The sequence below is a fragment of the Macrobrachium rosenbergii genome, chromosome 2 (genome assembly GCF_040412425.1).
Source record: "Macrobrachium rosenbergii isolate ZJJX-2024 chromosome 2, ASM4041242v1, whole genome shotgun sequence".
Taxonomy (NCBI): domain Eukaryota; kingdom Metazoa; phylum Arthropoda; class Malacostraca; order Decapoda; family Palaemonidae; genus Macrobrachium; species Macrobrachium rosenbergii.
Window position 1 is genome coordinate 31,101,152 of NC_089742.1, and position 12,884 is coordinate 31,114,035.

Below are 12,884 nucleotides of genomic sequence, written 5' to 3' on the forward strand. Positions count from 1 at the left end.
AGTCGAATTCTTAGAAAAAAATATCAATATAGATCAATCTAGATCGCCAGGCCTAAAGGGAGACTACGGTATTCACAGATACGCGAGATTTGATTGTTCTGTGCTGTTTAAATCTTAAGATGACACAAAAGGCCTTTCTTGAAATTCCGGCATTATTTTAAGCTTTCTGGGAAACTGTTTGTGTTGATATATTTCCCAAACAACCCAGAAAAAATGTATATCTCCTGACTGTTCTTAATCTACACTAATCATTGTATATATATATATATATATATATATATATATATATATATATATATATATATATATATATATATATATACTGTATATATATACTGTATATGTGTGTGTATGTAGCCTATATATAAGGTGTGCGCTTGTTGTGTATGTTCGTGTGTATGTGATGTGACGCTGGAGGCCATGAGTAAATGAATGGCTCTCTGTAACCATGCCTGAAATAAAAATAAAACGAATTAGCGAGGCAAAATAATAACGATAAGAAACACTGACAAAGACCCACTGACTGGAACCATGAGTCTAGAACACGACGGCTTTTCGTCAGCCAAAGTTAACATGCGTAGGAGTCGAAGGTGTCGACAAATAGTATTTCAAGATAGTCACATATCTATTCACTGGTCGGACTGAATATAGTTGAACGCTACTGATTGCAAGAACAATGATTCTCTGGCCCTAACTCTACATTTAAAATGGAGGGGTCAGTAGGGAATTATTTGAGAGCATTCGCTGTGATGTAGTATGCCCCTGTAGACCTAAGCACTATATTTAGTCGACATTGTGGGCTGTACCTGGAGAGAGAGAGAGAGAGAGAGAGAGAGAGGAGGAGAGGAGGAGGAGGAGGAGGAGGAGGGAGGAGGAGGGGAGGAGGAGGAGGAGGAGGAGGAGGAGGAGGAGGGAGGAGGAGGAGGAGGAGGAGGGGAGGAGGAGGAGGAAACCATGCTCTTGTCTTGTTTCCAAGTTTGATATTTCTAGTGTCTTCCAAATACCTTTTCCTATACATCTATCTGTTTTCATATACATTTGCACTTAAGTTTTGGGGTCCCAGAATGCTATTGTTCTCTCCTTAGGCTACCTCACCCCACCAATCTCTGCACATTAGGCTATCATTCGTGTTCAGGTTTCATTCTTGTGTCTTTCATTATTACTGATTATTCCAAGGCAAACAATTTTTCCAATCATTATACTGTATTACGGTTTTTTTATATCACATTCTTTATCATACTTACGCTACGCAAATTACACCCCATTTCCAACTTGGCATCCGGTTAGTAAATAGCCTACTCTTACAAATCTATAGAAACAGGCTTAGGCTTAGTTATTCTCAGTAAATCTGCAAGCACACTTTTCAGAAACCTAAAATGTGTACATTGAATGAAATACCTAAGGGTTATGTAAAAAAAAATATAAAAAACAAAGACAATGATTCATAAAGCACACGATTTTCAGGTAATGAATTAGTCTCTCTTACTTCTAAATGTAAATTTGAAAAAGAAAATTATTAAATAAGAGAAAACGTATCTTAGGGGTAAACTACTCTATTTTGTAAGCCTTGCCCCTATGTTGCGACAAAATGCGATGTGTTTGCATCTTAATCATAGAGTAGTGTTTATGTTGTTGAGTATGAACGATTACATTATCCTAACAAGACATAAGAAGGAGGTTAATTTAGGTAATAAGGATCTTATGGCAATTCATAAAGCTTAAAATACCAACTAGCATAGTCTATGAAAGTACGGGTTACGTAAAAGCAATAGATCTATTAATCTTCAGAAAAGTTTTGAGCTCCTGAACAATACGTAATTAGGCAATAAGGAGGCTCGATAGTCATAAAATCTGTGCAAAAAATAACAACGTTAATGGCCGATATTCTAATTCAATCTCTGACGCTGTTTCACAACGCCAGCAGATGGCTCTGGGATTTCGGTTCAACAGTGATGCCAATAGATAATTATCGTATATACGATAAAAACTCTTGGTACGATGTACGATAGCATTTCCATTATCGTTATTTTGAGATAATTCTAAGGCGTTGATAAGTATAATAATTGCAAATACAAGTGGTCGGTGAACTCCTCCATGAAACAAGCTAATTTCTAAAAAAAAAAAAAAAAAAACCGAGCTCTGGGCCCATCTATAGCGGCACTGAACATAAAATTGTGGTTGTCTACCATCTGTGCAAAAATGAAGAATTAGCAGCAACCCCAGTTAATTAAAGTTATGCAGAGATTAAAAAATTCCGCCATACAGGGAAGGAAAAGAAAGCTCAATTTTTTTTCAGAGGTGTGAAGTTTTCTGACAGAAATAGAGAGGTATAATTTCAATGATTGTCCTGTCAAGTTAAACGTCTCTGTCAAAAAATGCTCTCTCATCAGAATTCAGAGAAAGAATCAGATCTGACTGTACCCCAGATGACCACTCACTACTTCAAAGCTGGATGATCAATGGAGGATGTTTCTCATGTTGCAACATGAACAAACATCTCGTTAATGAGTCACCTGATAAGTTCTGGGGAGAAGTGTCCCAAAAGAGTCTAGTTTTCAACCTAGCCAATTTTACTCTAACTGTTTTGCTTGCCGCTCTAATGCTGATACGAGCGTTCCAGTTAGCCAAAGAAACAGACTGAAAACAAGGACAGTTAATGAGGCTCTTCTCTCTGCTAGTTGCATCAAGGTTCAGGAGGGTCATGTGTTCATTTTACTCCTGCAAATGATATATTTTCAAAATAAATAATATATACTTATTACAGAACATCAGAAAACATGAATTTGATTTGGAAGAAGATTCTTAAGATATACTTTACATTATTATTGTTATTAATTTCTTTATCATGGGATAAATATCAGTACTCATGTTTAATTATATATATATATATATATATATATATATATATATATATATATATATATATATATATATATATATATATATTAAATTACTACTCAGTGATGCTATTTTGATTTTCGATGTTTTGGTGTGTTTAAAGGTATGTAATGGGCTATCAACTCCCATATCTTCGTGTTAATTCGTTATCAGCTTAGTTTACGGAAAGAAGTGACGTTCTGAGTCGTATATTTTTTTACCACAGTGTTAATACAATATAGTAATCATTTGTTCCTTAACAATTGTTCATAACATTAACTAAATATTCATAATTTCATTTTTTCGTGTTTAGTAGATGTTTCATTTGGCAAGATATTAATGGCTACAAAGAAATAGTACATATATTCATTATTTTGTCAAATTATAAAAATGTATTAAATATCCTGTAAGATAATAATTGATAAATCTACAATTTTGTACGATATTTTTACTGAAAAAACCCATAATTTTGAGGAACCAGTTAATTCCAATCAAGAGTGTGGCAACACTGTAAGGGAGAACCAGTTGTTTTATATGGTAGCCTAGGCGAACTCACCAAACAAATCTTGCATGGTTTAGACTGCCTAAAAGACAGGTAATATAATGATTTTACTGTCGTCAAAACTGATGACACATAACTTGAGATTTTTTAAGTGAATGCATGGAGATGTGTGAATAGGCCTGTGCAAGAGCTGTTTGGGTACACTGTAGGCTACGGCTCTTTGCTGGTGCCTGTAAATTGGCTCTGTGCCAGGATAAATTTGATTTCGTGCAGAATAGGTCCACTGTAAAGAACAGATAAAAAAAATTTCGAATGACAGAGTAATTGTTAAGCAAAGCAAGTAATATGAACACTCAAATAATGAGAATTTTGGTAGGAATAGTTTACTTACCATCAAGATCATTAGGCCTATGATTTTCATGCTATTGATAAATAAGCAAGTTCAATGGCTATAAAATGCTATGAATAGGAAATTACGATTACCAAATGAAAAATCAATCTGGATCATTGTATGTACGAAAAGAGAGAAAAAAAAAATGGAAAAACGGCTTTGATTAAGTTAAGGTAGTAAGGTTAGGATGGTGCTCTATCCTAAACAGCCAACGGCCACCAACTAGACCATACATTGCAGTTTCCTTCAATATCTTTTAATGACATCGTTTCACGTATATAGACATAATTTACTGATCTTATTTTATATAAGATTTGACTCTGTTCGAGGTCTCTTACTCAAACAGGATCAAGGAGTTAGGATTAGGCCTAGTATGTTAAACTGCATTTAAGGTCATTCATTTACTTTGGATAAAGACGGGTGCTCTTGAACAGTGCATGAACGGCATGCACAGATGATGAAACGATATTTTTTGCTGTTTCTAGCGTGAATTACAAGTCTTAATAAAATCCTTTACGTTTTATACTGTATATATGTGGTATCTCGTTTATCGCATTATCATTTTAACCCCATATTCTGGATCATAAAAAGATAAATTTCTACTAAGTCTCAAGTTACCTCCTTGGGGGGTTCAAACTAATATGACGCAACTTGGACACATTTCAGGCATATTGTTCAGAACATCGCGCAGAGCATCCATTAACGTTTTTGTTGGGTGGTAGAGCCCAGGGTCCACAGCTCTTATCTCATTCAACACCCAACCACACTTCTTTTTGTTAAGGACCTGCGTTGGCGCAAGGTTGGCTTAATTTAAACCAGCCACTGACCAAGGCAAAGAGGGTTGGCAAAGGAAGAGCAAAACGGGGAACTGGCCAAATGCACTTTGGGCTACTTTATGCTAAATTTTAGTTACAGGGTGCCTGAATATACCAGAAAATAAGCACGTGGGATGTCAACTGCATATATTAAAACAAAACGAAATATGATTAACATTATGTAAACTAACTTAGCAGTGCTTAGTTATACACGACGTGTTTGAGTGATTATTAGACCTATGTGTGCAGAAATGCAACGTGCATGAGCAGATCGGAGGACATAAACGCTGTTTACCATGCTAGCCTCTCTCTCTCTCTCTCTCTCTCTCTCTCTCTCTCTCTCTCTCTCTCTCTCTCTCTCTCTCTCTCCTTAAGATTTCCAGTTAACCATTGGATTTCTTCGTTTATGGCGTTTATACTTTGCAATTGCTGCTTTCAGCCCTCAGTTTTGCCTAGTAACTACTCTGGGGTTTGTGGTTTGTGTTCTGCTTTCGCAAGTGCTTTGGGAAATGAATAGGAAATGCCAACATAGCCCCATTTACGATTTAAAAAATGTATGAAGCGTTCCTGATTTTTCCAAATATTCAATCTTCACATGAGTAATCTTGTTCTCAGGAATCCTGCTAACCATAATTGGATAATGGCCTTGATGACAGCTGCCATCGATACTTGAGTGTAATAATAATAATAATAATAATAATAATAATAATAATAATAATAATAATAATAATAATAATAATAATAATAATAATAATAATGGCAGAAGGCCTATGCTCTCACCAGTCCAACCACTGCAGGTATTAGCGCTTATAAATTTGCAGGCGAACAGAATAAACAACTTCTACATTGATGAAGCCCATGTCTACGCGTTGATCCCCGCACGGGGGAAAGTGCCGTCAGTGCACCTCACGTGGTCACTGTAGGCATTACTTAAGGGATTTTGCAGGTCCCTTCGGCCCTTAGCTGCAACCCCTCTCATTTCTTTTACTTTATCACCGTTCATATTCTCTTTCTTCCACCCTCTCTAAAAATTGTTTCCTAATGCAGCTGAGAGGTTTTCCTCCCGTTACACCTTTTAAATTTTCTTACAGTCAGTTTCCTTTCCAGCGCTGAATGACCTCATAGGTCCCAGCGCTTGGTCTTTGGCCCAAATTCTATATTCTATTCCATTCTACGTGCAAATTACGAAAGTTTAGTGAATGAGGGCTAGTCAAGTTTTCCTCCTGATGAGATGTAAGTAACGAAATGATATAATTGTTTTACCGGCATATCTACTCATAAGGATTTATATTGACTTGCTGTAGAATATTCAAGATTACAAGACTTATTTTTATTCTTAACATTTGGCCATCAGAAATCCTTCTAATCAAAGTTTTGAAATAATTCTTTACTTACAGATGGCTTAAATGGGCGTCTCCATACCACACCAACAAAATCCAGGATCTGCAACATCCAGCACATTGTTTAGAGAGATTCCCAGGCTATATCATCACTTCCGTTGCGTGTTAGGTCCAGACCAGGACGGAGAAGGTAAGCTGCGATCTTTTTTTTATCTGTCATCAAAATAAGACCCTCGAAGTGACTGCATTTCTGGAACAGGGGAAAACGTAACAGTTCGTGTATATATATATATATTATATATATATATATATATATATATATATATATATATATATATATATATATATATAAACATACACATACACACACACTAGCTGACCAACCTGGCTGTGTCCGGGAAAACTGAATGACTCTGCTGAAAATTTTTCCTGCATCTCCTTGTACTGACTTTGCCTTTTATCCAGGAATTACTGTGCTGACTGTTCCTTTTATCCAAATATTACTGTGCTGACTGTCCCTTTTATCCAGATATTACTATGGTGACTGTCCCATTTATCCAGGTATTAATGTGGTGACTGTCCCTTTTATCCAGGTATTACTGTAATGAATGTCCCTTTTATCCAGATATTACTGTGGTGACTGTCGCTTTAATCCAAATATTACTGTGGTGACTGTCCCATTTACCCAGGTATTACTGCAGTGATTGTCCCATTTATCCAGGTATTACTGCTCTGCCTGTCACTTTTATCCAGGTATTACTGTGGTGACTGCCCCTTTTATCCAGAGATTGGTATGGTGACTGTTCCCCAGATATTACTGTACTGACTGTCCCTTTTATCCAGGCATTACTGTGCTGACTGTCCCTTTTATCCAGGTATTAATGTGTTGGCTGCCCATTTTACCTAGATATTGCTGTGGTGACTGTCCCATTTACCCCCCCACTGAACCTAAACACACCCGCCTCACTTAACTGGAACACCCCCTAAACACATCCCCACTAAACAACCTAAGCACAATCCCCACTGAACCTAAACACATCCCCTAAACCTAAACACACCCCCACTAAACCTAAACACACCCCCACTGAACCTAAACACATTCCCACTAAACCTAAACACATTCCCACTGAATTTAAACACATCCCCACTAAACCTAAACACACACCCCACTTAACTGAAACACCCCCACTCAACCTAAGCACAATCCCCACTAAACCTAAACACGCCCCCACTAAACCTAAACACATCCCCACTGAACCTAAACACATCCCCACTAAACCTAAACGCACACCCCCACTAAACCTAAACACATCCCCCCTGAACCTAATCACATTCCCACTGAATGTAAACACATCCCCACTAAACCTAAATACACACCCCCACTAAGCCTACACACGAACCTTGATACAGATTGATTAATCACAGGAAAGAAAAGTAGTTTTAATAATATATTTCTATGGTCTCGAGTACATGAAATGAGGTATGATAAGCCCGTAAAGTTTATTTACCACACAAGTTACAAAGGGAAATGGGGGAAGGGGAAGGGGAAGTGGACAGGGGTACGGGTTTGAAATCTACCCTATTATGTAAGTTGGGTCAAATGGTGGCCACGTGCCAAATTTTGTCTAGATCGGTCAAGCGGTTCAGATTTCTGTAGCGCACAAAGCTACAAACATAAAACAAACATGCATGCCAACATACAAACATTCACTTTTATATATAAGATATATATATATATATATATATATATATATATATATATATATATATATATATATATATATATATATATTATATGCATGTATATATACATATATATACATACATACATTTATATATATATATATATATGTATATATATATATATGTATGTATATATACATATGTATATTTCAGGGAGTACGTGAAATCAGGGATTTCACAAAGTCCCTTGGGAATTTGTGAAGTGACCAATTCGCTTAGGAACATTTGATCCCTGAGGGCTAGTACTAAACATGGCGAAACAGTGATTCATCTATACTTTTTTGCTGTGATTAGTACTAGCCAATGGGGGTCAAATGTGTTTCGCCATGTTTAGTACTAGCCCATGGGGGTCAAATGTGTTTCGCCATGTTTAGTACTAGCCCCTAGGGGATCAAATGCACTTAGGGACATTTCATCCCCCAGGAGTTAGCACTAAACACGGCAAAATAGATTTAACCCAGCAGGGGGTAGTACTAAATGTGGCAAAACAGTGTAGATCAATCACTGTTTCATCGTGTTTAGTACTAGCCCTCGGGGATCAAATGTTCCTAAGCAAGTTGTAAGTTGCTTATTTCACAAATTCCCCAGGGATTTCACATATTCCCTGTAACATATATACACACATTCATATATACAGTATACACACACACACACACAAATATATACTGTACATACACACACTGTAGACTGCAGTAACTACAGGCCAATCTCTATTCTTCCTGTGCCCTCCAAAGTTGCTGAAAAACTTATTTTTAAGCCACTGTATAAGTATGTTGAATCTAAGGTTGTTAGCTGATAGTCAATATGCATATATGAAGCAGCTAGGTACCTGCGATGCTCTTTTAGACTCAACATGCCATTTGCAAGGGAACCTTGATAAGGGTTTTAAGAGCAGAGTAATTCAGATAGATTTTAGTGCTGCTTTCGATTTAGTAAGTCACAAGGCTCTCATTCATAAACTTGAGAATCTTGGAGTGGATGGATATGTTTTAGGATTACTTCAAGATATCCTTACAGGTATGCAGCAGCGAGCTGCTGTGGACGGGATCTTTAGTGAACCGAGACCTATTGTGTCTGGAGTTCCACCGGGCAGTGTTCTTGGTCTACTGTTATTTTTATCGTATACAAGTGACATGGTTGTTGGCCTGGAAAACAAGATTGTTCAGTATGCCGATGATGCAACACTTTTGGGCATAGTAGTTTCCACATTTTAGAAATGAAGCTGCCCTCAGCCTCAGTCGGGACATGGACCAGATCAGGGAATGGTGTAGTCGGTGGAGTATGGGGCTGAACTCCAGTAAAGCGAAAACACTATTGATTAGCAGATCTCGTACAGATTTCCCACCCCATCCTCCCCTTCAGGTGGATGGAACTTTGCTGAACGAGCCTGAAACTTTAACTATTTAAGGTGTAACCTTTGACTCGCACCTAACTTTTGAGAAACATCTAATGAAGGTTTCAGCAAATGCCGCACGAAAGTTAGGTATTGTTCGTAAGGCCTCATACAGTATATATATTTATAAAAGTGATAGAATGAGTGCAACCCGTTTTAGGTCATTTGTGCTTTCTTTACTAGAATACTGTTCTCCGATGTGGATGTCTGCTTCTGCCAGAGATTTATCTCTATTAGATGGAGCGGTTCGCGGTGGTGGGTTTCTGTTTCCTAATGGTAGCAGTTATGACTTGGACCATCGACGGATGGTCTCTTGATTGCCACTTTTTCATAAGTTGTATTTCAACAGAGATCTTTCACATTCACAATAAATTGATCCCTGATCCCTTGTACCTGCCGAGAGCAGCAACCAGATTCGCTGAGCAGCAGCACCAATATGCAGTAAATGTGCCTCGCTGTCGAACTCAGTTCCAGAGGTCCTTTATTCCTCACACTGCTGGACTCAGTGGAACACAGTCTTCCAGAGGATGTTGCGCAATTGGAACTTCAAAAGTTCAAGCGAAGGCGCAATGCATTGCTACCCTAATACTATTCTCCTTGCATTTTGATGCATTTTTATCTATTTGTTAATTTATTAATTAATTTTTCCTTTTTTAATAAGTGGGGTCTCTTCTTTCTGTATTTCCCTTTACCTCCTCTTACTTCTTCCTAATGAACACCTTAATATTCTTTGGAAGCTTGAATTTCAAGTCAATGGCCCCTGTGGTGGGCTTTTTCCATATGAACAGGTTTCATCTTCTGAAAAAAAAAATATATATATATAAATGTGTGTATGTGTGTGTGTATAAATAATATGCACGTGTATGTATGTATACACTTTGCTATACTTTGAAAAAAATGTTACATGAGCTGTGTGTAAAATAAAATATATCACTGTCAAGGTTTCGAACGTTTTGGGGAGTGGGAATATGGCAGATGACAGCTTCACTCCTGCATATCAACATATTTTAGTCATGATCTATTTGCATTATTTAGGGTTTAAGGTTACCAATGCCCTCGTCTAGTCCACGGCTTGAAAAACAAAAAGGAAAGTGAATGAAAGGTATGATTTAACCACAGTGAAAGCGACGGTTCCCCTTTGTAAAAGAAGAAAAATTATAAGTCAGAAAAACCCGAACGGGAAAAGTGTTCCAGAGTTTGTTAGTATAGGGCAGAAATGGGTCAAACTACGACCATCCGGCCCGCGACGCACTTGTATCCGGCCCGTGAGCGTTTACAAAAAGGTTCCAATGTTTAGGCTGTTGCCTTAATTTTCCTGCAATTACAGAGTTCTGCCGTCGTTTTTCTGAATCTGAGAAGATCGATAAGTTGCTTCAGGTCGTGCCATGTCCCCTGTCTGTCTCAACTATGAAACAGCACCAGAGGATCTTTAGTTGAAACTGATAGACTTGCAGTGTGACTCTCTCTTAAAGGGGAAGTTCAACTCTGTTAAAGTGGATGTTTTAGTCCTTCCTGAATGAGGCCAAGTTTCCGAAAACCCGACAGGTAGCAGAGGATAACCACTGGTGTTATTTGGATCGACCTATATGTGTGAGCAGACTTTCAGCGTGATGAACCTCCTCAACAAAGGGCGTCACAGAGCCCAGCTCGCTAGTGAACACTTGGGAGGAGGTGTCCTATGAATTGCCACAAGTAAAATGACACCAAACTGACCTTATCGCAAAAAGGGGTGGCCAACTGCACTGTTCTCATTCAAATTGAATGGACAACTAAATGGCGAGTTGAGTGCTGTTAATCAGCTCAGTGGTTTGGTTAAACTAAGATATACTTAACTAAAGGCCTAATTTTGTCTTGTGTTTGTAGCCCAGCCCGTCTGTCCATTTTCAAAATCCAATGTGGCCCTTGAGCCAAAAAGCTTGCCCACCCCTGGTATAGGGGAAGAGAGAGCCATTGAGCGTGCAATTCGAAGGTTACTCATTTCCATAAAGTAAATATGGGAAGAGGTGGTAGAGCGGGTGTTACGAGTTACGAGGCCGCCTGAAACGGAGGACTTCTCCTTCTGAGATCAAGAGAAGTGTGACCAAACAAGTAGAGAGAGAGAGAGAGAGAGAGAGAGAGAGAGAGAGAGAGAGAGATCAAACAAACTGTCTTAGATTCAATCATATCAAGGAAAGAACAACCCCGGATACGAGAACAGTGCACCACACAGAAGAATAAGCCCTCGTTTGAGAGAAAAAATTCTAAGAATTGAGTGAAAGAACGAAATTAAGGATTTTTAATGTACATGTGTACTAATGTACACGTCCACAAGTATATCAGCAGAGAAATAGCGAGGTTATTATCGAGTTCAGGAGCAGTTTACAATTTATATTGAGAGATTAAAAGCCACCTAACCTAAATCTTGAGTTGCCAACGTGTTTTATTCAAAATTGTACACTCTTTAAAAAGTTAGGTTGCTTGAAGAAACAAAATAAAAAAATAATATAAACTAAAAGCTAAGCCATTATTAGATGTTTTTAAGTAATTACTTTAAAATGGCAATTACAATCGAGACTCGAAGCAGAGGCGAAAAATAAAATTTGAAGAAAACACTCTCTCTCTTTTCTGCACCCAGATGGATTCGGCCTTTTCCCACGAATCTTCCCAGAGACAAATTCATTTCCTTAAGTCTTTAAACGAATCTGGTTTTAATCACTCTTGGAATTGGGTGCCAGAAGTCCTTTTAAAAGATTAACTGCCACTCAAGGGGGGTTAAGATTTAAGTTTCTTTCTCTGCCGCGGTTATCCCTTAAATGGCCCGGTTTTCTTTGATGCTTTTTCCCGTTTTCTTTACGTGAATCAATATTGGGGTTTAAACTTTCCATTAAATTAATGCTGCTGCTATTCTATTGAAGTTAAGCATTCTTTCTCTCTCTCTCTCTCTCTCTCTCTCTCTCTCTCTCTCTCTCTCTCTCTCTCTCTCTCTCTCTCTCTCACAATGGTATCACTTCTGAGTTTTCAAACATTTTGGGAATTCATATACAGCCGTGAGAGGTATCTGTAATGCCGTAGGTTCAAAACATTCTTTTATTCTGATGTCCCATAGTTGAGTTGTTATGTAAAAAGTGAGTATATATATATATTATATATTATATATATATATATATATATATATATATATATATATATATATATATGTATATATAATCTTCAGTCAATAAGTATGGCAAGACTGCTTAATCTTTCTTAGCATAATGTTGATGTATCGTCAGTTTACATAAATTGCGGTTCTAGAAACTCGTCTAGAATGCATATATGATAAGAGGTGTGGCTGGAGCTATATCTGGCTATTATCTGTTGGAAGAAAATGTGAAAACAGAAGGTAGTGTCTGATGGGAACAATGGTTTAAAATGTGGATAAAATTTTTGATTAAACCAACTTATTTTAATATGAATGAATTAAAAGGCATATAAGGAGAAAATTTACGAGAAATGGACAAGAGTTAAATAAACTGAAATGGAAAGACATTTTAATGAGTATACGAGAATCAAGGTTACCAAATAATCAGTGAACATTTGCGTGTATAGGCACGTAAGAAAAGTGAATGAAAATGATTGATTATAAGTGATGAATGGTGAAAGTAGAAAAGTGTCAAGGAAATAAAAAGTGAGGCTATATGACAGAAGAGAAGAGGAAGGAATGATAAATAAGTGCACGCATACGCACACGCAAACATGCAATATAAGTATTTGCGTATCTGCGATCGTCTGAAGAAAATTTTTAGGAACCCATTCAAAGAGACGCCATCACCATCATCATAATGCCAAAGAACATCTCCTTTGG

The 12,884-nt window shown here is 37.5% G+C and overlaps 1 long non-coding RNA gene across 2 annotated transcripts in view; it reads left to right on the forward strand.

Annotated features, from left to right (window-relative positions):
- Nucleotides 1-3,400: 3,400 nt before the first annotated feature.
- LOC136849661 (uncharacterized) overlaps nucleotides 3,401-12,884 on the forward strand; it is a 95,879-nt gene continuing 86,395 nt past the window's right edge. Inside the window, exons 1-2 of one of the 2 annotated variants that reach the window (XR_010856350.1) lie at nucleotides 3,401-3,472; nucleotides 5,983-6,115. This is a non-coding gene — a long non-coding RNA (uncharacterized lncRNA). The remainder of the gene's footprint in view (nucleotides 3,473-5,982; nucleotides 6,116-12,884) is intronic. The other variant, XR_010856351.1, reaches the window with a different exon arrangement.